The sequence below is a fragment of the Oryctolagus cuniculus genome, chromosome 4 (assembly GCF_964237555.1).
Source record: "Oryctolagus cuniculus chromosome 4, mOryCun1.1, whole genome shotgun sequence".
In the NCBI taxonomy this organism is placed as follows: domain Eukaryota; kingdom Metazoa; phylum Chordata; class Mammalia; order Lagomorpha; family Leporidae; genus Oryctolagus; species Oryctolagus cuniculus.
In genome coordinates, this window is record NC_091435.1 from 122,981,723 (window position 1) to 123,005,373 (window position 23,651).

Sequence of the window (23,651 nt, forward strand, 5' to 3'; positions counted from 1 at the left end):
GCTCCTGATTGGAGAGCAGCGTACTCGGCGTGTGGGCAGCCGAGTTGGGATTGGCAGAGAAGGACTATAAAGGAGGAGAGAGACGGCATGCACCAGAAACATCTATGGGGAACATCTAAGGGAACCCGTGCAGCCCCCGAGAGAACCGGCCGGCGGTGTGCCGCTCCCCTGCGGAAGTGGGGAATGCGGCCAGGGGGAACTGCCCTTCCACGGAGGTGGAAGGGATAGTAGCCAACCCGGGAAGAACCAGCAGCAAACCCGGGGAGGGCCGAGCAGACGAAAGAACAGCGCAGGGTCCTGTGTCGTTCCTCCACGAAGAGGGGGAGCGACATAATGGTGCCGTGACTCGGATATGAAGCCTAGGCAGGTTCCTGTGTCGTTCCTCCACGAAGAGGGGGAGCGACATAATGGTGCCGTGACTCGGATAGGAAACCTGACTCGGATAGAAAACTTAGGACGGATTAGGAAACCTAGAACGGATAGCAAACTTAGGAGGGAAGAAACGGGAAGAAACGGGAAGAACTGGGAAAATATCGGAGAGAGAAACTAGCAAACAGCCTAGGGAAAATACCGGAGAGAGAGACTAGCAAACAGCCTAGGGAAAAGCCGGACGAAAAGGGTGCCGGAAGAAGCTATTGAAAGCCTAGGCATAGACTCAGATACGGACTACGGGGGGAAGCTGGGAGAAATCTCTAAGGTCGAAAGCGAAAGTGAAAGCTAGAACAAACAGACTCGGATGCGGACTGTGGGGAGAGGCCAGGAGAAAAGAGGGAGGAATATCGTTGGAGGAAAGCTTGGGGAAACATACCGGGTAGAGAAAACTGTTAGGGAAATTGAAGCCGCGGGGGGCAGGCCAAGGCGGAAACGAAAGCCACTTTGGGGTTCTCAGGTTAGCCCGGGAATAGGGGGCGAAAAGTTGAAACCAGAAGCTGAGACGTAAGCCAGATTGGGATCCGTCTGATTAGCCCGGGGAGCAAAGGACGGGAAGCCAAATCGTGGGGCGGAGACGTACGCTGGGTTGAATTCGCCAGGCTAGCCCGGGGAACTTAGATTGAATCCTAGTGGTGGAGACGCAAGCTACGCTGTGTTACTTGCGGAAGCCGCCGCGTGCAGAGAGAGCACGGGGCGTGAATAGATAGGGAACGCTGGCGTAGGCCGTGGTTCAGACGCGAAAGGGTTAAGCGTGGAGACCGCGGAGCGCGCAAAGCCGAGCCGCGCAAAGCCGGGAAGCTGCGCAGATGAGAGAGGCGCACGGGCTGAAGCGGCGAGGTGCCGGGAAGCTGCGGGGATAAGAGAAACAGAAGTTTGGAAGTAAAGTAAAAGAGAAATGGGAATGCTGGAAGATAGAAGTGAAATGGGAGAGGTAGGAATGCCCGGAGATAGAGAAATAGAGAAAAATAAGGCCTCCCCTCAACATGCCAATTAGAAGGCTTGGATTCGGTCTGCCCGATTAGTGAGGCGATGAGCACCTGGGCGGCTAGCCGCAGGTCACCGAAGACAGGCACGAATTAACATCAGTAAGGCTTCCCCACAATACCGCAATTAGAAGGTTTGGATTCGGTCTGCCTGATTTAAGGCGGTAAGCGCCAGCAAAGCTCGACCAGAGTATGAGCCGCAGGTCACCGAAGACAGGCACGAATTAACATCAGTAAGGCCTCCCCACAAAAAGGCAATGAGAAGGCTTGGATTCGGTTTGCCTGATAGGTTTTGTAAACACCTGCAGGCAGTTCTAGCAGAGCAGAGCATGCGCTGCAGGGCACCGAACACAGGCACGCATCAGCGCCTAAAAACCTCCTCACAATGGCGAAGAGAGGACCCGGATTCGGTTTTCCTGATTGATAGGACTTGTAAGAGCCTGTGGCGGCTCTAGCAAGTAGAGCAGAGTGTGTGCCGCGGGACACCGAGGACAGGCGCGTATCAACGCTAAAAAATAAAAAGAAAGGGGGATCTGTGGGGAGCAATCCGGACCAGACTAAGTTACTCGAATTAGGACTTATTCTATGCATCTGCTCTCCCACAATATGGCGCTGGGAGAGAAGTAAACAGCTTCCGCACAGCTGCCTCCAGTTCAACTAATAAACTGTAGGACTTGCTCCTGATTGGAGAGCAGCGTACTCGGCGTGTGGGCAGCCGAGTTGGGATTGGCAGAGAAGGACTATAAAGGAGGAGAGAGACGGCATGCACCAGAAACATCTATGGGGAACATCTAAGGGAACCCGTGCAGCCCCCGAGAGAACCGGCCGGCGGTGTGCCGCTCCCCTGCGGAAGTGGGGAATGCGGCCAGGGGGAACTGCCCTTCCACGGAGGTGGAAGGGATAGTAGCCAACCCGGGAAGAACCAGCAGCAAACCCGGGGAGGGCCGAGCAGACGAAAGAACAGCGCAGGGTCCTGTGTCGTTCCTCCACGAAGAGGGGGAGCGACACTCTCCCATCCCATTCTTCATCAAGATTCATTTTCAATTATCTTTATATACAGAAGATCAATTTAGTATATACTAAGTAAATATTTCAACAGTATATATATTCAACAGTAAATATTTCAACTAAATCTATTTAGTATATACTAAGTAAAGATTTCAACAGTTTGCACCCACACAGAAACACCAAGTCTAAAGTACTGTTTGAGTACTAGTAATTCACATAGTACAACACATTAAGGACAGAGATCCTACATGAGGAGTAAGTGTACAGTGAATCCTATTGTTGATTTAACAATTGACACTCTTATTTATGATGTCAGTAATCACCTGAGGCTCTTGTCATGATCTGCCAAGGCTATGGAAGCCTCTTGAGTTTGCCAACTTTGATCATATTTAGACAGGGCCATAGTCAAAGTGGAAGTACCTTCAGAGAAAGGTACCTCCTTCTTTGATGGTCCATTCTTTCCGCTGGGATCTCACTCACAGAGATCTTTCATTTAGGTGTTTTTTTTTTTTTTTTTTTTTTTCTCCAGAGTGTCTTGGCTTTCCATGCCTGAAATACTCTCATGGGCTTTTTAGCCAGATCCAAATGCCTTAAGGGACTACTAACATACTTAACTACTGTCTAAGAATTATTTCAATCCTGTAATCTTGTGTCTGTTCACCTAATTACCTTTCTTATTAATACTCATAACTTACATTAGATTCTCTTAGATATACATGTTATTTGATATCTGTTGTAGCATCAACCAATTTTGTGTTTTTGATGATGTATGATATATAAAAATGTGATTGAAATATTTTAGAAGAAAAATAAGTTACAAACAGCCATTGCTCCTCTCACTGCTGATTTGTCAAAGAGGAGTGCTGTGTTCCTGGTAGAGACTACATACAACTTTTGGAGTTCTGATTGGATGTGGAGCACCTTCATAAATGTCTGCAGCCTGCATTTGAGAACTAGTTAAAAGGGGCATGAGGAGAGGCACAATTTGTATCTATTGCATAATTGCTATAGCTTCTGCAAAATATTTTTGCAACATTTATTGTTGCTCTTCCTTTCCTGAATGAGCACAGGTTCCTGTGCTGTCTAGACATCCTCGAATCCTACCTATTCATTTGGCCGGTAGACATAAAGCTCGTACTGTTCAGCAGACACTGGGGATAAAGAATTAAGCAATATTTACCTTCTTTAAGGAGTGTGTTGCTTACTAGGATGTCCCATCAGTAGATGACTGATTAGGCCTGGAGTTCCTGTGTGTGAAATAATATTAAACAACCTGATTACACAGGTAATGAGAATTCAACTCAGAGCTTGAAATTGACACATAATGCTATGGAGGTTTTGGAATAGATCCAGAAAACGTTTGCTATTCCTCATCACTTCAGACTTGTGAATGTTGATTGTATCACAGAATTTTAAATCTGAAAGGATCACCCAGTTCATTCTACAGATGAGGAGAGGCCCAAAGGGGCCATTTACCTTCACCGAGTGAGTAATCTGTGTAAATGCCATGATGTGAAATCAACACCTGTCTAGACCTTCCATCTAAGACAGCTTTCATTATGCCATATATAATTTACTCTTCCTCAGGTGATGTTCAAAGCAGTGTTATAGTTGGATTTAGATCAGGTTTTTTTTTTGTTTTTTTTTTTTTGGTGTCAGTTTTAAGACATTATGAAATGTTACTGTTGGGTTTTCAGGATTTCTAAAACTAAGATTAATTTGAAATCATTGTAAAACAACTCATTATATACACATATATAATAGTCTTCCTTCCCTCTCTCTCTCTCCCTCCCTCCCTTCTTCCCTTCCCTTCCCTTCCCTTCCCTTCCCTTCCCTTCCCTTCCCTTCCCTTCCCTTCCCTTCCCTTCCCTTCCCTTCCTTTCCCTTCCCTTCCTTTCCCTTCCTGTCTTTTTATAATCTGTAGTCCAACTACACAATCAAATGGTTGTTGAAACAATAGATGAGCAATAGATGGCCCCTGATTTTAAGGAGTTTAAAGTGTAGTTAGGGATACAGGACAATGAATTCAGATCTAAAAATCATGGCAAGGTAAATAGAGAAGTCAAGGCTATGTGTATAACCCAGGGCAGAGCATTTTACAGTCTACTGGGTGAAGGTAGAGGAATGCTAGGTCTTAGTGGATAGGGAAGATTTCAGGGTGGAATGAATGGAAGGCAGACGGTTGGGGAGGGGTCAGTAGTTCAGGCAACAGTACTTGATAAGTTGACCTAGAGGGGAAACTTGTAAAAGTTTAGGCGAAAACCACGCTATATAGAGTGTTTAACTATGATAAGTATGAAAGTTAGAGTTAAGAACTTTGTTCTGTTGGCAGTGGGGAACAAGTGAAATTTTCAAGGAGAGTTAAATCTGCAAGATGGTGTTTCAGAAAGACTAACCTGTTGGCCAGACACAGTCTTAAGTCAGGGAGAAAACCAGAGACAAATAGATCAGTTAGTAGGCACAGGGGTGGAAACAAAAAGGATGGGAAGAATGCAAGATACATCATTAGGTTGAATTGAGTAAAAATAGTTACTGAGTGAAAATGCAACAAAGTAGCTTCAAGATCAAAATATTTAAGTGTGAAGGGCTGTGGAGAGGGGCCTTCAATGTGAAACACCATATCAAGGGGTGGATAGGTGGGAACCATGACATGGGAACTATTTTCCTTGTGATGTCTTGGGTAACTTCTTACCAGGTTTTGCATCGCATTTTTAGCACTCCTTGCTTAGGGCAGCCAACGTTGGATGGTGAAAGAAGAAATTTGTATTTTCTTTTCCCGGCATAATATTGTGCAAGTGGAGTAGTGTGGCAAAACAATGCTGTTGTTCCCTTTTGCAAAATCAGTAAAACTCCAGCGCTGGATTCCACGTGGACGATAACGGATGCTGCATCCTCCCGTGGAACTGAGTGTGCTGGTAAGTGAGATATTTTGCTTTCTCAGGTTATGCTGGCAAAATAAAGCAAAATCCAAGCATTTCCTGACAGAAAATTAGGAAAATGAATCTGTCAATTGCTGAAGTATCGTTAAGAGTGCTAGGGTTTGAATTTGCAGTGTTTGATGTCACAATTAATTTATCACCGTCAAAGTATGACTTCCTGTTGTTGACCTCACACCAAAAAGGCATAAAGGAGTTTGTGAAGTGAAGCTTCTTGGAAGTCGAATGGCTCATCCAAAACAGCGTTTTAATGATTTAAGTAAAAATGAATCAGAAACATGTGGCTTTAATTTCCCTTAAAATTCACATGGGTTTGAAACTTAAAGGAAAATAGTACTTGGCACAATGTGTTTAGGGTTTGGTTAAACTCAAAACATTTGAAAAACCCTTTGGAATACTGGAGGACTTCAAAATACATCTGCGTTTGCCCATCTGTGTGGGCATGGTTAGAAAACCCTCTTCCTTCGTGGCACTATTCAAACATCCTATCAACATGTCTTAGCTTTTAAAAGGTTTAATTAGGATGAAATCAACAAATTTTATTGATTGCCTACTATGTGCACTCAATAAAGCAGAGAGCCAAAGTTTTTCCCCATTTCACAGTTTTACTAGAGCCTGGTCAAGGGAAAGTCCCATGCAGACGAAGTCCAAGTGGGCCACTAGTGCGATCCTTTGGGTGTTAGCAATCCCATTACATTAACCATTCATATTCATAGCCTTGGCTGTTGTAGGATTCCATTAAGTTTCAGGGACCTGAAAATGAAAAGTTTTGTATACGTGGTATTGAGTCAGAATCATGCATTGCTTTGCGTTTTAAAAGACAATCTTAAAAGGTCATTTTGGTGTGTATTGAAAAGGCAATACATGCTTAAAAATGTTACATTCAGGATGTTAATTAAAATATGTAAAGAGCACCATGAAAATGAGGAAAACAAGAGATTGGCAAAGTAACCTCTCTGCAGTTGCAATCCCAACTAACATGTGGAAGACCAGTTGTTAGCAACTCAGTGGCAAGGGTATTTTGTAATGAAACCCACAGAGGTTCTGCCCGAAATGTGCTTGTATTATTTATAGCCAATTATATTAGTCCCAAAGCTGAGTGACACCTAGGGAGATAATTGAATTTCTTAGATTTCGCCCTCTACACTCTCTGCCATGATCAGAAAAACACAATTTTGAATGCTCCTGTCTCTTAGGGTAAGACCACGCAGCCTGTGTAATTGGATAAGTCTCCGGGGAAAGCTGGCTTCTCCACTGCATTTTATAAACGCTTTATGGAAAGTTAGCCTCGATTTTTTACGTAACTCTTTCAAAAGACAAAAAGGAGGAGATTTGCAATAATCTCTTGTCACTTTTACCCAAGGAAGCTGATGAACCTTAATCATACACAAAACACTCCTTAAGGAAGTTGCCTCCTAGGGTTTGGGCTTCATGAGAGCAATATGATTTAGCAAAGGACAGCAATGGTGACTTGAGTAAATAGCAAAACGCAGCTCTTTGAGAAGATCCCTCCCCCAATCCTGCCATTCTTAAAAAAAAAAAAAAAAAAATCCTGGATGATTGTGGTTGGTAATCAGACCTCGGGAGAGGCTGTCATATACAGTGCCCCAGGTAATTGTGATCAACTTAGATAACCAGTCCACAGGTTATAAAAAGATGACATGTTGACATATGGGAGATACCGGGAAATATCTATCTACACTCATATAAAAGTTTGTATAGCTCTTCTAATCTCTTTTCGTATTTACGCTCCTTGATGACCATCTGACATTCTTGGCAAACTTAGGAGGAAATCAACTGTAGATATAATATCCACCACTTTAATTTAGCAAATTTGAGATCCTGAGATTTGAGAATATTGGAGGAAGCAAAGCAGTGTGTCTTTCATTAAAGGGGGCAGGGAGGTTAATGGAGACTTCTGCATTACTCAGAGCCCAGTTTCCTATGATCCCTGAGCCACAGCTCTATTATTCGCATCTGCTCTGCTGGGGAGATGTTACAATATCCCCCACAAACCTGGATACGTAGTTGGGTGGAAGCTCTTCCTCATGGTTGCTAAAATCGCCTTGCTGTGGCTGCTCCTGCTGCTGTAGAACTGTTAAGGGAGGCACTGGTGGTGGACAAAGGAAATGGCCAACAAACACATTACAGGCTATAAGCCTAGAGAACAGCCACGGGAAACATTTCATTTCTTCAATTAATTATATAATGGGGCAAGGTGTTCCCGGCACTGATTGCTCTTCATGAAAGGCTTTTTGAGATGGGAATAAATAGAGGATTTGGGGGAGGGGATATGAATTAAAGCAACCTTTCCCCCTCCTCTCATATTTCCACATAAATTAATTCTACAATTTAATAAACTAACAGGTGGTTCCACTTCAGGCTGAGCAGATGTTAGACCGAATGAATGGAGTCCCCTCTTGTGTTCAACGTATCCCTGAGCTCGCCCGTTCTTTATCTCTTCCCTTTCCCTTTTCTTTCCCTTCGATTCTGCCAGATTTATGAGCAGCCACAGTATGAGCTGTTTTGTTTCGACGATATGAATATTAATGACTGACATGCGTTGATTTTAAACGTATTAGTGACATTCATAATCCTGAGTATGTAGACATTTTTCACCAGATAAAAAGGTACCAGATTGCCGTGCCAGCAAATTTCCTTCTCTGACTGTAAGTTGATCATTTCTAGGGCTGTGCAGAAGGGACTCTCCATTGGTAGCTTGTTCCAGAAGCAGTTAAGGGAAAATTCAAAATTCCATCTGTAATGCAGAGAATCCTTATGTGGCCCAGTGTTCCCTCAGCAACATCCTTGACTCCCTGCTCAGCCAGTTCTGGGAAACAATTCCCCAGGTTTGGGAAGAAGAGCTTTCCATGCTTCTTCCTCTTCAGACCTAGACATGATTCTTTGCTCTTTTGAAGTTTCACAGATTTTGTAAACAATGAGATATGAGAAGTGAATCAAGAAACTAAGACAATTGCTGTGGCCAATGAATCTTCTTACAATTGTTTCCCTGGGGAAAAGCATTCTGACAATATTCAAAACAACAATTGCTAAATTAAAACTTTTCATTGTTATATTAAAGTTATACATGTGTACACACACACACACACACACACACATATATACACTCAGGCTTTTGAAGTACTTTAAATTATACTTAATAAAGACTTACTGAATCATACTTCTTACTCTCTGCTAAAAATACACATGGAAGTTTATGGTGTGTTCCTGGCTCTCCCAAAGTTATGATTAAAGTCACTGTCTCCCCTAGGGAGTAGCCAGACATAGCTGAGATGTTGCTGATGAGAGGAAAAAGTCACCCGTAGTCATTGACCATCAAGATTGAGATGAGACTGAAAATATCCATCGCATTCTTTGCATTTCCTCTTTCATTCTTTTTCTTATGGCTTATGCTTCAAGAAGAAGGGAAGATAAAGAAGACAATAAAAAGGAAGGTAGGAATTCTCTAGATGGGACGATTTTCACAGTCATTCCTGAATTTTCGCAGAAAAACACCACAGCGTAAACTCTGTTTCTATCACTGAATGTCAGTGGGAAAGTTCCTGGCATCATCTCCATAAACAAAGTTGTTTCTTCTACTATAAAATGAAGTTCCCGGGACCAGTAGGGATGCAGAGAGTTCTAAGAATGCGAGGTTAATCCGTGAGCCAGAGTGAGCCAGGAAAGAAATTCCCCCTGGCGGCCAGCTGGGTATAAAGGCCCACATCCCTACTTCCTCTGAACTTGCAATGCCTCTCTGGATGCCACTGGCTTCAGCCTGTTGTTTCTTTTATCACCGTTACTCTAATTTTTGTTGCTCCTGACCTTGAGTTTATCTATCAGACCTTATTCAGCAGTGTACTTGATGTTGATTTGACAATGTGATTCTCATTTGTTACATTTCTCACTTGACTTCCTGTATTCAATTTCTTCCTGAATTTGACCTCTGAGTTCCTGACCCCATGCTGACAGCCTGACTTCAGCTCTGATAAATTCTTCCTAATAAGCTCAGTGTCAAAGACCTGAGGCCTTTCCCCTGGTAGAGGCTATTGTCCCCTGAATATCCTTATCTGAGATGTTAAAGAAATAAAATGTTGTTAAGGACACTCTCTACCAGGTATCAAGTACCTGTTGCGTTCTAGACTTTGTGATGGGAATTTTATGTTACTTCTAACTTAAAGTGGTACCTCTAAAACCTGAGGCTGTATGTAGTGGAGCATAACAGTGCAAACCCTGGAATTTGGATCGCTGAGTTTGTATTCTAGTCACACTCATTAACTCTGTGCCTTTGGGTAAATTGCTAAAACTCACTGTGCTTCAGTTTTCTTATATCTAAAGTGAGGATAATAATAGCTCCCGTCACATAGCGTTTTTGTGATGATTGAAGGATTTAAAATAAGGAATTTGATTATTATAAAGCGAAACCTTAATAACTGCTCATTATTATAGTTATTATTACTATTTTAGATCAATATTGTTGCGAAGTATGAGTACATTAAAATATCATGGAAGACTTTTGACACAGGGTTAAGATGCTGTTTGAGATGCCTTCAGCTTCCTGCTAAGGCACACCCTGGGGGGCAGTGGTTGATGGCTCAAGTAGTTGGGTTCCAGCCATTTAGGTGGAATATGCAGAATGAGTTCCCAGATCCTGGTTTTGAATTGACTCAGCCCTGGCTGTTTTGGTCATTTGGGGAAGGTACCAGTGGCCGGGAGATCTCTATCTGTCTGTCTCTCTCCACCCTTCAAATTAAAATAAGTATGAAATACTATTTGTTACTTTGCGCCGTGAACCCCAGGGGTCTGTTTCAGGACTTCAACCCAGGTAAGTTCGTCATCTACGCCTGCCTGCTTCTCTTCTCCACGCTGCTGCCCCTGTGCCTGGACAGTGTCCTCCAGGGGAGCTCCTGGGTGGTCTTTGCACCCATGTAGCTGTGGAAGCTCCTGGTCATGGTGGACACGACGGTGGGCGCAGGTGTGTGGATGTGCAACCCCGCTACTGCACCGAGCGCGAGTCCTGTGTGGAGCTCAAAGCCATGTTGATCGCCGTGGGCACCCACCTGCTGCTGGTCTCTGACCGGCTGGGGAGGGACACCCACTTCTCGCTTCTGGTCTTCATGCCCCTCTTCTTCGTGTCGCTGGTGTCTTTGGCCGACTGCATGTGGGGCTTCCGGCACTACCAGTTGCTGGAGCTGGAGCTGCTGTGTTCGGTCAACATCCTGCAGCCCCGAGGCTGGATCGCGTTATCCACTGGCCATGGCTGGTGGCGTTCGTGCCCCTGTGGATCCTCATGTTCTTACTGTGCATGGTCGTGCTCTACTACATTGTGTGGTAGCTGCTATTTCTGCGCTCGCCGGACTTGACTGCCGAACAATGGAGGGTGCACGAGACCATGGCGGTCAGCTGGATCACCACCGTCGTGCCTCTGTTCACCTTTGAGGTCCTGTTGATGATCACAGGCTGGGCGGCCACAACACGTCCTCCTGCGTCTCCATCTTCCTCTACGTCTGGCTCTTCATGCTAACCTTGGTGGCCACCACGTTCAGGTGGAAAAGAGGCATTAGCAGGGATTTCTGCCAGTTCCTGCTTGAGAATATTTCCTACGACCTCCATCACGAAGATAAGAGAGGCAGCTGAAGAACCGTGGGTTCCAGAAGTCCCAAAGAGTACTCCCGTGTTCAGGAAGTCCAGGGTGGTCACCCAGAGCCCAGGGAAGTTCTAGTGCCCTGCCTCCCGAGTTAAATATTCACCCGCTGGATGAGGCGCTGCCTGACGGCGCGGGAACCAGGCACATGTGTGCGCAGACTCCAGCTTGCTTGCTTCTACATCTTTGTTTACGCATCCCCAGACCCTGCAGCTGGAAACTGGCTGCAAACGCGGCGGTCCCTCGCCCTGTGTCAGACCGAGGCCTTGCAGCAGTGACTCAGTGCACACCGCGGAGAGAGAGGAGCTTATTTTCATACGTGGCTGTGGCATGTGTGTACACGTGTGTGTGTGTGTGTGGCAGGGGGGACCTTGCTTTTCAGGTTGCTGCATCAGTTGAATTGCTTCAGTGAGTCCTCACAAGGAGTCACTACACAGCTGTTTTTGTTTTTTTATTGCTACCATACCTATCAAAAGTATCGTTCAAAAATATTTTTTACAATAATATTTTAAATTTATTTTTCAAATAATATTTCAGATTGTGCCCATTGTGATGGGATGGCAGCTGCAGTGAGCTCTCTTCCCCACATTTTTTAAACCTCACTGTTGTGATTTCCAGTGTTGCTACTGGTAAAATAGTTTTTCTTTGGGCGTTGCTGATGCTGGTCTTTGATATTTTACTAGGTGAGTTTTTCTAATGGAGTGAGTCCATGCATATAGAGTATTAATATGAACATTTCGGCAATGTAATGTATTAGGTTGAATTCCAGTCCTCTGCAGTATGATGTTTTATGTTTTTTATAAAGGTTTTTATGTAAAGAAATGTGTTAAATGCAGATGTAAAAAAGTAAGAAATATTATTTGTTACTTTGTTTAGATTTGCTTTCAATTACTCATTTCATAAAAAGTTATGTATTTTATTCTCTTCTAAACAGCTATATTACATTACTTTTAGTTTTGTTTGCAATGAAAAGTGGAGCCCTGGAGATACCTGGAAGATCTTGCCATTTTATGATATTTCTACTTCCATGGACTCCTCCTGCCAAACAAGTGCAATTTTTGTTTTAGTGAGAAAAGGATTAGAAAATAGGAACACCCCCAGAGAAGGCTGACTTACCACCCACACCTGCAGCAGAAGTGATCCCCTGGGTGTCACCTGTCAGGTAAGACCTGAGTTGCATTTAATGGCATCAGGTACATTGTTGCTGTTCTACTGATGTTTCTGCTTCTAAACTGTCAGAATCTGATCTTGGCTAAAGCGGACCTAAGATACAAGTCATATAATTCTATAGAAGTGACTCATTTGACTAGTGTTTATGGAATAGCTTGCCTAGCTCTGGGAGTTGAGCCATAAATAGGTCACAGAAGTGCCATCTTATCTTGTTATTTACATACTAACGGAGGAAGTGATGAGATGGAGAACGAGAAAGATGGCGCTGTGATGGTGTGTGGCGGCATGGTGTGGTTGGGCATCTTTTACATGGGGTGGTTGAGGAGACAGTGGAAAGAAGTCAACCATGTGGAAACTTGAGGCTGAGGGTCTAACAGAGAGCATAATCCCACTCAAGAAAATTCCCTGAAGCGAGAACGAACATGGTCTTGGAGCAGCCTGCGATGCAGGCACTGCAGGTGGTGGCTTTACTCGCTATGCCACAGGGCTGGCCCCAAGGAATGGCTTAGATTTTAAGTGAAATTGGAAGTCACCAGAGGATGTTAAGCAGAGGAGTCATACTCAATCTATTTTTTTCCAGGTTCGCCTTGCTGTGTGGATAGTGGATGGCTGGGGGGCCAGAGAGCAAGTGAACAGACCAATGCAAACACCCCTGCAGTGGTCCAGGCCAGAGGTGATGGGGCTTAGGACTGGACCTCTATATGGTAGAGTTGGGAGTATGTTTGGAGGTAGGACTTGGCAATGGATTGGAATTTAGGAAGTGAGGTCAAAATGACCCAAGAAGGAATCCTAAAAGCTTGGCTTGACGAGAGGGATAAATGGTGATAGCACTTCCTTAGACAGGAAAACATTAAGAAGAAACAAGTTTGGCAGCAAAACCAAATGCTTTGTTTGGATCCAGTTATTTTTGGGAAACTATGAACCAAACATATCAGTGACTGCAAAAAGGTTCTTCCCTTGAATCTGTTTGCAGTGGAATAGGAGATTTGAGCTATAGAATCTAAGAATAACTTATGTATTAAAGAATTACTTTTCAAGACATAATATAGACTCATTAATAAAGCCATCTAATTAAAAAGCTCCTTTTGATATTTTGCAGATATGAAGAGAGTTTAAAGCTGAATTTTCATTACACTACCTTTTGAGGGTACTCCAAACATTTGTGGAAAATGTGTATTATGATAAAACGACACATGGATTTCAAACTTTTCTTGCACCAAAATAAGTTTACCATTGAATCCTGTATTTTTTTTTATTTCTTACAGTTTGTTTGAAGACAATATATCTGCTTTTAGAATTGTCATAGTTGATCATTTCAGTATTTCTCTGTGCCACTTTCACATACTTGTTCTTTGGAAATTTTTGTTATCAGACTTTAACAAATTTAATTATGAATGTTTCTTATTCTGACTTGATGTCGATTCTTAATGATGAAAAAGAAAACGACTAATAACAATGATCTAGTTCCTAACAGACAGGTGAAAATTTTATAGGACTTCCAAATCTTCATTACATCTTCAGTGTGAATGCTGTCATTGGGTTCCCTTTCAAGCAATAAGTTCAGGAAGATTTGGAACCCACACATTAAATTACTCTGAACTAATTTGGCAGTCATCACTTCATTTATAGTTTATCTGCCTTTTATTTTATTATATTTTTATAAACATACACTTGAATACTATATTATTTTGTTTTAGTTTTAGATATTCACAACTCTTTGTGATATATTAAAACATAGAAACAATGAATTCCAATCATTTAGAACATCATGAAATACTGAACTTTACTTATTCTCCTATTTAGCTGAGGATTAAATTACAAGTTTAATTTGCTGATTAAAAAAAACCCATCTAGTAGACTGTAATGCATGCAATGATATGTGCTGTTTATATAAATAGCATGGAGGTTAATTCAGACCATTTCATGGAAATGGTTTATGTATTGTAATCATGACTCAGTACACAATTCCCTCTAAATTTAAAACAATGTAAATTAGCCAAGCCAATTTAATTCTTGCCAAGAAAGAATATTCCTTAAAGCCATGTTTTTAAGTTTATTAGGTTAAATGCAACTATATTCTGTAACTAATAAGTGAGAGGATTTATTGAATTTTGAAACCCACTGATTGTAAGTTATGTTTTTAAAGTCATTTAAACAAGTTAAATATGTTTATAATAATTTCATTTCCTATGTGACATCTAACTAATGAGAAAAAAATAAGGCTAAGAGAGAACCGGAGTTGGTTTAATCTTTGTTATGGCCAAAGCCAAGTTTAAATCCTGTCCAAATGCCACTTCTCAATCACAGCTTTAAAAGATTAAACGTGATTATAGTGGTATTTCTCTACTTTTCTGATATACAAGTTCGTGTCAAAGCTATCTTGAAGGCTGCCATTGCATTTCACCTTTGAGGTGAGAAAGTTGCCTGAGCGTACTTCCAGTAAGAAGACACATTGCTTAATATAAATCGGATAGCATGTGCAGCTAATGTGCTGCACTCTCATTGTGCCAAATTCATGTGAATATTCTGGACTGTAAGAAGATAACTTACCTATACTTTTTCCTTTCAGATTATATTTTACAGATTTGAGTAGGTTTTTCTATGCTTAAGAAATTTTTGCTTAATAAGCCTGATTTTCTGCTTGTTTCATTTGGAAGAAAAGCCTAATTTGGTTATGTTGGTTTTAAAAATTTATCTGACCAAGCAGTTACCATACAGTAATTTCTTTCTTTACTCTTTTGGCAGTTGTGGAGTCTGGACTGGGAACTTCGTTTAGAGTTTTTCTTCTCTATTTGATTCATGTTGAACAATGTGAATATAGTTTCTCTACTACTGTCTTTCCTTATTCTTCTTTCTCTTGAACATGGCCTATGAAGAGAACCATGTCTTCCCAAGGGCAATTTTAGTTTTATTGATTTCTTTTTTTAAAACAGATTTATTTTATTTATTTGAAAGACAGAGTTACCGAGAGAGTTAGAGAGAGAGAGAGAGAAAGATCAGTCTTCCATACATTGGTTCATTCCCTAAATGGCTACAACATTGGAGCTAAGCCAATCTGAAGCCAGGAGCTTCTTCCAGGTCTCCCATGTGGGTGCAGGGGCTCAAGGACTTGGGCCATCCTCCACTGTTTTCCCAGGTGCATTAGAAGGAAGCTGGATGGGAAGTGGAACAGCTGGGACTTGAACCAGCACTCATATGGGATGCAGTGCTGCAGACCTGGGCTTTAACCTGCAGTACCACAGCAGGGCCTGCCCCAGTTTTATTTATTTCTGAGATATGTACCATGTATTTGAAGTCTATATCTTATGATAAAAATATTTGGCTTGATTATCACCCAGGATACATTTGGAATAGGTACAGTGAGTTCAGATGTCAAAAACTATGAGTGCTGCATTCCAAGTTTGTCCCCACTCCCCACGTCTCAACAAGCTCTGGCAGAGCTTGGTGTGCTCTGTGCCTCAGCGTCCCAGCCTTGGAAGGGGACGCTTGATGCCTTGCATGGCTGTTCTGAACTCCATGGTCACTTCCAGACTCCTGTCAGTAGCAATGTCTGACGACTTTGGTGCTCATTTAAAGAAGCGAGTGTTAGTGGAAGAGCTGCATCAGCTGACCTCACTTGGTATTTACAGGAGACTTTGGAGAAATTAGCTACTGGGAAGCTGTTTCTTCAAGAATTTTTTTGGGTCCTGCTCTGGTGATAAACCTACCACCTGATAAGCCCTTAACAGTAACTGTACATTTTCAAGATAATTCCATGGCAATAAAAGTGGTCATTGTATGTCACCAAAGGAAATGCATTTGCCTTGGCACTTTAGATATGATGTTTGTTAGAAAATCCACTTTAGAGAGGCTGGCGGTATTCCACATCAGTTAGCCTGCTCCTACCAGGAAGATTCTTGCCTTAGCTGAAGGATCCTTGGCTTCATGCATAAATGTAAATAAGGGTACTTCAAAGAGCTTATGGAAAAATAGAATTAAAAGGTGAGTTTATTTCAGTGCAAAAAACTTGAAATCTGTGCATAGTTATTTGACAACATGCATTTTACACGAAACTTTTTTAAACCCCTAGCGTGTGACAGGTTCTCTCGAATTTGTTAAACAAATGTTGATTTGATTTAACATTTATTACATGCCCAGAACAGTGCTACATGTAGGGGATATAATAATAAATAAGACACAACCTCTGTGTGCAAAAGATCTCTGCACAAGAATGGAAAGACATGTAAGCAGATGCGCACACCATATTTGATCAGACAGCAAGCTAGAAGTATACACGGGGAGTGAAAGGAATGAAGAGGAGTCAGTTTTATATGGGATGAGAGGTAACCAGGAAACACTTTGGGAGGTGTCAGACCTCAGCTGAGTCCTGAGAGATGCAGAGTGTGGGTGCGCAGAGGGACAACATTTGGGAAGGGCACCACTGCAGTGGCTTGCAGGTTACTGAGGCTGCTAAAGCAAAAAAAGCATTCATAATACTTGTTCAATGGATAAGACAGACGTTACTCAGGACCATATAATAGAGATTATGCTCAACTCTGAATACAAGAAAGCAAAGTGGGAGTTTGTAGCCGAGGAACAGGGTAGGGGAGTCTGTGTGTGGAAAATTATTAAGAAACATCCGGGCTTGAGGGGAGGGGGGAGTGTGGGGGCACTCTAGCTAAACTCACTTAATGAGATTCTTGCTGAAGACAGGCCAGAGTGATCAGACATCTGGGGTGCGGGATCCTGCTTACCCTACTTCTCAGGATTCTTGCTTAAAGTGGACAACACAGAGGAAAACCTGGAGCCCAAGTCGGAGTGTAGTCAGGACGATGCAGAAGAGTTTGATGGAGACTGATTGAGGAGATCATCTTTGTCAGGGCTAGGTGGTTTTCAGAATATTGTGGGAGACAAAGCTGGCAACAAGGCAGGAGCAAGATCATAGAGGATCTTGTAAGCCACTATAAGATGTTTGCCTTTGCTCTGTTTTGATGATAAGGGATGGCACTGTACCATCTAGAATTTCCCCTTTAAGAATGAGCTCCCAGAGCTGCATGAAGACTGGATGAGAAGGGAGCCTGTTTGGCACCTAGAAAATGAGTGAGAGGACCAAGGCCTAGCCCAGGAGGGACATCAGGACAGCTGAAATTGAGGCAGCTGTAGGGTGAGGTTAGTGGAAGAGTAGGTGGGATATCCTGGAATAGAGTGCATAGGTCTTGTCTTGGTGACTAATTGATTGCAAGAGGCAGAAAGGCCTGGAAGTTGTCCAGGACATTTCCTGGATTTCTGGTCTGGGGAGTCGGACAGATAGCAGAGTCACTTTCTAAGCTGGAGACACAGTGGGACCACTTGGCCACGTTCTAACTGTTGGATAAACCTGAAACAAGGGTGTTGATGAATTAAATATAGGATTAATCATGAAGTCCTTTTTCTTCAAGAAAACCTACTAACTTGGTAATTCAGGCCTCTCAGCAAACTCCTGCCTTCCTCTTGTCCAAGATGTGCAGGTAGTTGAAGCTGGATATGTGTTCATCTTGGATTTTCTGGTTGATTTCTTCCATTTTTCACATATGAATGTGTGCACAGCACAAATATTAGCTCTGAAAATATCTTTGTCTGCCTGCACAGTGATTTTCCTAGCAACTTCAGGAAACTGTCAAAGCCCCAGTGAAGTATACAAATATAAGCCAGAGGATTTATGAGGAGGTGAGAATGTGTGTGTAACAATGCTGTTTTTTAAAAAAAGTCTCAGACTTTGTAGAGAAATATAACTGAGGTTAGTGTAATTTTACTGTATTATGTGTGTACATGTCTCTTTAAGCTTTAAAAAATACATGAAAGGATGTGAATTGTCCCCTAGGATCCCCACAATAGAAAGCAATAGTAATTAAGGGAAAAAAATAAATAAATTGACATGGATGCATTGGAGCTAATATAAATCCTGTGCAATTGGCATAAAGGAATTTGTTATTTTCAAAACAGAACTAAATCTCTTTTCCATTATAGATTTAATTTAAGTAACATGATAAATAGTGGTAAATTGAACTTTATTATGTATTCATGAAATGCAGTTTAATACAATTGTTATTTCTGGCATTTGTGGTTTAAAGATATTCCCTTATGGGTAGATGTTATTTTTAATGTGCAAATTCAGAAATAATGACCTCCAGTTCCACTAGTGAATTAGGGCTGATGTATACACATGGACAACAAGGAGAAAACAGTCGCCAAATTCCTGCCTTTATGAACAGTTCTAGTGCGATCTGCGATCCTTTAAAAACTGACATTACACAAATTATTTTAAGGTTACAGTTGTATTTCCAGTGAAGAAAAAAGTAATAAAGTAAATATTTTCTAAACATTTTTTGAAAGAATGGTCTTTGACAAGGACATATCTGAAAGGGGAAAACTCACTTACCAAGAACAGGTTATTGAAAAATCTCTACACAATTTAAAAAGTATATTAAAAATTCACATGAAATGATGCCTTACCGGCAAGTCTAGAACATAAAATTGGAAACCTAAAAGGAATGGATAAACAGATAAACAATATACACTAAACAATTTCCACATGCCTCTTTTTCAGGGAATCAGTAGGGATATGTTCAAGAGAAAGAAATATTAGCTCGTTGCCATGATAACTTTCTCTTTAGCTTAATTCTTTTCCGCTTTGGGAAGTTTGTTGGATAGATAAAGCAATAGGAAGAATCAGGTAAATGAAAAGGCACCATCACTTCCAGAGGCGCTCAGCTCAAAGCCAGTGGTGAGTGGTGAGAATTCTGAACAACCTCTCCTTGTTGACCTAAAAGTGACTTCTCTGTTGAAGCTTAGTTTTGATGACTCTTTTTTTTTTTAAAAGATTTGTTTATTTATTTGAAAGTCAGAGTTACACAGAGAGAGGAGAGGCAGAGAGAGAGAGAGAGAGAGAGAGAGAGAGGTCTTCCATCTGCTGGTTCACTCCCCAATTGGCTGCAATGGCCAGAGCTGGGCTGATCGAAAGCGAGGAGACTGGAGCTTCTTCCGGGTCTTTCCTTGCAGGTGCAGGGGCCCAAGGACTTGGGCCATCATCTACTGCTTTTCCAGGCCATAGCAGAGAGCAGGATCAGAAGCAGAGCAGCCGGGACTAGAACTGGCACCCATATGGGATGCTGGCACTCCAGGCAGAGGCTTTACCCGCTAGGCCACAGTGCCAGCCCCTTGATGACTCTTTAATCTACCATTTTTTAAAAAAAAAAAAAACACAACTTTTTAAGTGAATGTTGGATGATAGAACTTGATTTTCATTTGATTATTCACTGCAGTTTCTGAGGACGTGGTCAGGCTCATGGGTAGGTAGAGACCTTGAGCAGTTAGTTCTTCAGGCACCTGGAGAAGAATGGTCAGAAGAATGGAAAGTTTGGGTTACCCACTTGTGACAAACGTGTGTGGAAGGGGAGGCCCACTGTCGTCACCGGGACCCAGCTTTTCAGTATAGTTCTGGTCTTTCTGCAGGCATCAAATACCTAAGCACAATTCTCCAGTGCTGCTCTACTTGGCAGGGTATCCAGGAGGGCTCTGATTGGCAGTGAGATGGCCGGTGGGGTGGTCTGCCCAATGAGAAGGCTGGAATGGGAGAAGGAAAAACGTCTGTCACAGAATCATCACAACCTCAGCAGTATCAAAGTCCCCCTTGGAACGACGACCCCACACGCATTAACCGGAGGGCTGCTTCTGTCGTGCTGATAACTCCGCAAAGGCCTTCAGGCCCAAGTTCATGATCGGATGCCTAGAACTCTGGGAAAAGGAAGCTACTTCCACAATTTATTTTTAGGAAAAAGCTGACCGACCCCATCTGAAGTGATGTGATTGAATATCTGACCTTAAGTTATGTGGGGCTTTATATAGCTTTTAACTCATTTAGCATAAATATCCATGCATTGTGATTACCAGGTAATGCTTCAGATTCAACCTAACATATAATATATGATAGACTCACTTTGTTAACTTGCTAAATCTTGAATTATTCTGAATTTTAATACTCATCCCTATCCAAGGGTTTTAGACAAGGCACAGAAGAGCTGCACCCAGAAATGAGTCCTGATTTTCTTTTTTTCTAAGTGCAAATGCCGACTAATAATGTCCTTAAAGATAATTTGTTTGAGGAAGTTAAATAATCTTTCTAAAATTTGATTTGGTCTATTAATTTGCTTAGCAAAATTGTATATTGCACTGGGCAAATTCAGCTCTGTTGTGGTAAAATTATCACAAGTTATAAATTAGTTGCCTCTGAGTTAATGAGATTTTATTATAAACACAAAGCAGCATTACTTCCAATGCCTGATTTTCATTAGTATAAAAAAGACCAAATAAAACTAAAGTAAAAAAAAGAGCAGCTTATGCTGTGTACCCTGTAAGCACTCGAAGTGTTACTAAATTTTTTATTTGTCGAGAGCTTAAAAGATATTTATGTTTCCTGCGCTTAGTTTGATTTTGATTAAAGCTGCCAGAAAATCCTTTTAGTTCCAGGTGCTTGTGAATTATTCCTGGACTCTGGGTCTCTTATTTTTTTAAAACAATTTTTATTTATTAATTTTTGTTTATCGGAGGGGCAGAGAGACAGAGAAAGAGGAAAGAGACAGACATCTTCCATTTTCCATCTGCTGATTGCTCCAGTGCAGTAGCCAGGGCTGGGCCAGGCCCCAAGCGGGAGCTGGGGACTCCATCTGGGTCTCCCTCGGCCGGTGGCAGGAACCCAACTCCTTGAGCCTCCTCCTACTGCCATCCACAGCCCGCTTTACCAGGAGGCCGGAATCAGCAGTGGACTTGAAGCCAGAAACTTCTACATGGGCTGTAGGCGTCCCAGCCAGTGCTAACTAGGCCAGATGTCTGCCATGGGTCACTTATTCTTTTTAAGATATTGATGATAGAGGAAGGATGTTTTAGGCCGAGGGGTTACAAAAGGCATCTTGCAAAGTGCAAGAGCAGGGAAGGTCAAGCAGGTTCGACACGGGGCCGCAGGGAGGATGGGGGTGGTGTTGGGGGGTCCTAGAACTGGGTTCACACGGGGTGGGCTGCAGGCTGAGTGCCTAGGCCGGGGTGCTCAGCCAGGAGTTCCACTCCGTTGCTTTAAAAATCAGTACCACGCTCCTTTCTGTTTGTTTGCAAGATGGAGCTGTGTGTTTAATTCCTATGGAGTAGCAGGTTTCCTGTCTTTTAACCATAAATCCACACATAAATACTACATAATAATCCCTTTATTAGACAAAAGGGTTTTTATCTTGAAGCCTATCGGGTTACTCTGAGCTGTGGCTCTTTTCAAGTCCGGGCCAGATCACCTTTCTCCTTCCCCTCGCTGTTCGGGATTCTTTCTTTCTGGCTCCTCTTTCAGGAGGATGCTGTCGCTTCTCTTCTGCAAAGCTCGCGGCAGGCAGAACAGCGGGCAGAGGTCGCCGGCTCTTCGCAGGGAGGATTTGAAGAAGGTGTTGATGTAAGCGGATTGGCTGTCCCTATCAAATACGCGGGTGCAGGGGCCCGGGAACCGCGACCGCCCCAACGAGGCGGCGCCGCGACGGATGGCAGGAGACCAGCTCACCCACCGCGATGCTGTTAGGGCTGGAATGACTTCTGTGGAAGGCCTGTCTGCAGTTCGGTGGGAAATTCGCAGGCCTGGCGTGGTGGGCGTGCAGGCAGTTGGTGTTGATCCAGGTGGTTGTGCGGGTGCCAGGAGCCCTGCGCCTGCCTCCGTTCCCCAGCGCTAATTGGTGTGATGGCGTCTTCATGAGGGCTTGCCATGCAATGGATGACAAAGCCCCCACCAGCGCCGACGCTGCGTCCCGGCCCTAGTCCCTGGTTAGAATCTTCCTTGCACGCCATGGGAAGAACGCAGGAGGCAGAGCGAGACAGTCCCAGACGTCAGAGGGAGGTCACGACATGAAAACTCGTTTCACAGCAACTGCAGTTGCCAGAAAATCTGAAATATCCACTGGGGGGTATTAAAGAGAGCGGGCGTTGGAGTTAAAGCAGGGGGAGAAGGCACCGGAGTATTTGGCCCAGGCCCAGGCAGCCTTCAATTCACCTCCCACCCTGCTGTTGGTTATCATTTGGAAAAAAAAAAAAAAAAGGAAACTGGCTAACTTAGTTACTTCTTATTTACAGAAATCAACAAATTCCCTGTTGCCTCCAGGATAAAGTTTAGGCATGTAAGGTTCTTTACATGCAGATTCCAGCCTAAACCTCTGCTTAATCTCCTGTCACTTCCTTCCTGCCCATCCTGGGTGCCTTTGCACATGGATTTCTTACCAACGTGGTAGCCTGCCAGACCCTTGAACGTGGGTCCTGTTTTCTTATTCCCTCTCTCCCCCCCTTGATGAGTTCCAACTCAGCCTTTAAGGCTTTGGTTCAAATGTTAGCTACTTTATGGAGGCTTTTCTCTCATTCATTCATTCATTCATTCATCAGACAATGATTACACAGTGTTAGGTACTGAACTGGGCCCTGGGGAGGACAGGCAGTGATGAACAGGATGGTTTAGGCCCTGCTTGTCAGGCGATGCAATCTTTGTAGGGATACTGCCAATCAGGGAAGGAGTCTTAAAGTGAATTCCTGTGAAGCTGAGAGCTCAGGTCTCTTTGCCAAGGAATGGGTTGGTGGCCTGTCCCATGCAGAGCGATATCACAACAGTGCTGATTGCCTGCTGTAATCTAGACATTGTTCTGTCATGTATTTTAATGTAATGATCATGTCATGATTTCTTGCTGCCTCCAGTTTCATCTGCAGTCAGTGAGATCCTTAGCAGAAAGACCTACAGGTTAGCTGCTTCTGTGGCCCAGTCTAGTTCAGTGGGTGGTATTGAGGGGCATGACTCACCTGGGTAAGTATGAATTGGGCCAGGGTGTAGGAACCAAGACTACTGCTGTCATGCCTTGGGATCAGCCAGGGCACAGTGGCAGTAATTTCCCATATATTAAATGCAGTCTCATGTATATTTTCTATAGTACTTCAGCTGGTAAAGTAATTTTTTAAGGTTGTATTATTTGGAGATGGAGGAAGCATCCTCATAACTTCATTTATCACCTGATAGTAGCATCCTGATGCCCAGTGCAGGTCCTGAAGGTGTTTTTCATTTACCTCATGGGACATCAGGAAGTCCTGTATCTGGTGCTGTTAGAAGAATGGTAACTATAGAAAGAGGGGTCTGGGAGAAAGAGAGTGGCCTCCTTTCCACTGGTTCACCCCCCAATGGCTGCAATAGCCGTGACTGGGCCAGGCTAAAGCCAGGAGCTTCTTCAAATTTCACACGTGGATACAGAGGCCCAAGCACTTGGGCCATCCTCCGCTGCTTTCCCAGGCACATTAGCAGGTGGCTGGATCATAACTATAGCAGGCAGGACGCAAACTGGTGCCCATATGGGATGCCAGAGTTGCAAGCAGTGACTTAACCTTCTACACCACAACACTGGCCCTGAAGAATGGTAACTGTTGGCCAGATCAGGAAGGGAGCTGCGGGACTTCCCACACTGT

General features: G+C 43.1%; 1 long non-coding RNA gene and 1 pseudogene across 1 annotated transcript in view; one reads left to right on the plus strand and one right to left on the minus strand.

Moving 5' to 3' along the window:
- Positions 1-11,139, minus strand: part of LOC127482885 (uncharacterized) — a 45,520-nt gene extending 34,381 nt beyond the window's left edge. The window contains exons 1-2 of the long non-coding RNA XR_007908776.2: positions 10,420-11,139; positions 3,604-3,670 (exon numbers count right to left, since the gene is read on the minus strand). This is a non-coding gene — a long non-coding RNA (uncharacterized lncRNA). The remainder of the gene's footprint in view (positions 1-3,603; positions 3,671-10,419) is intronic.
- On the plus strand, positions 5,197-18,907 carry LOC127482884 (transmembrane protein 185B-like; annotated as a pseudogene).
- Positions 18,908-23,651: the final 4,744 nt, after the last annotated feature.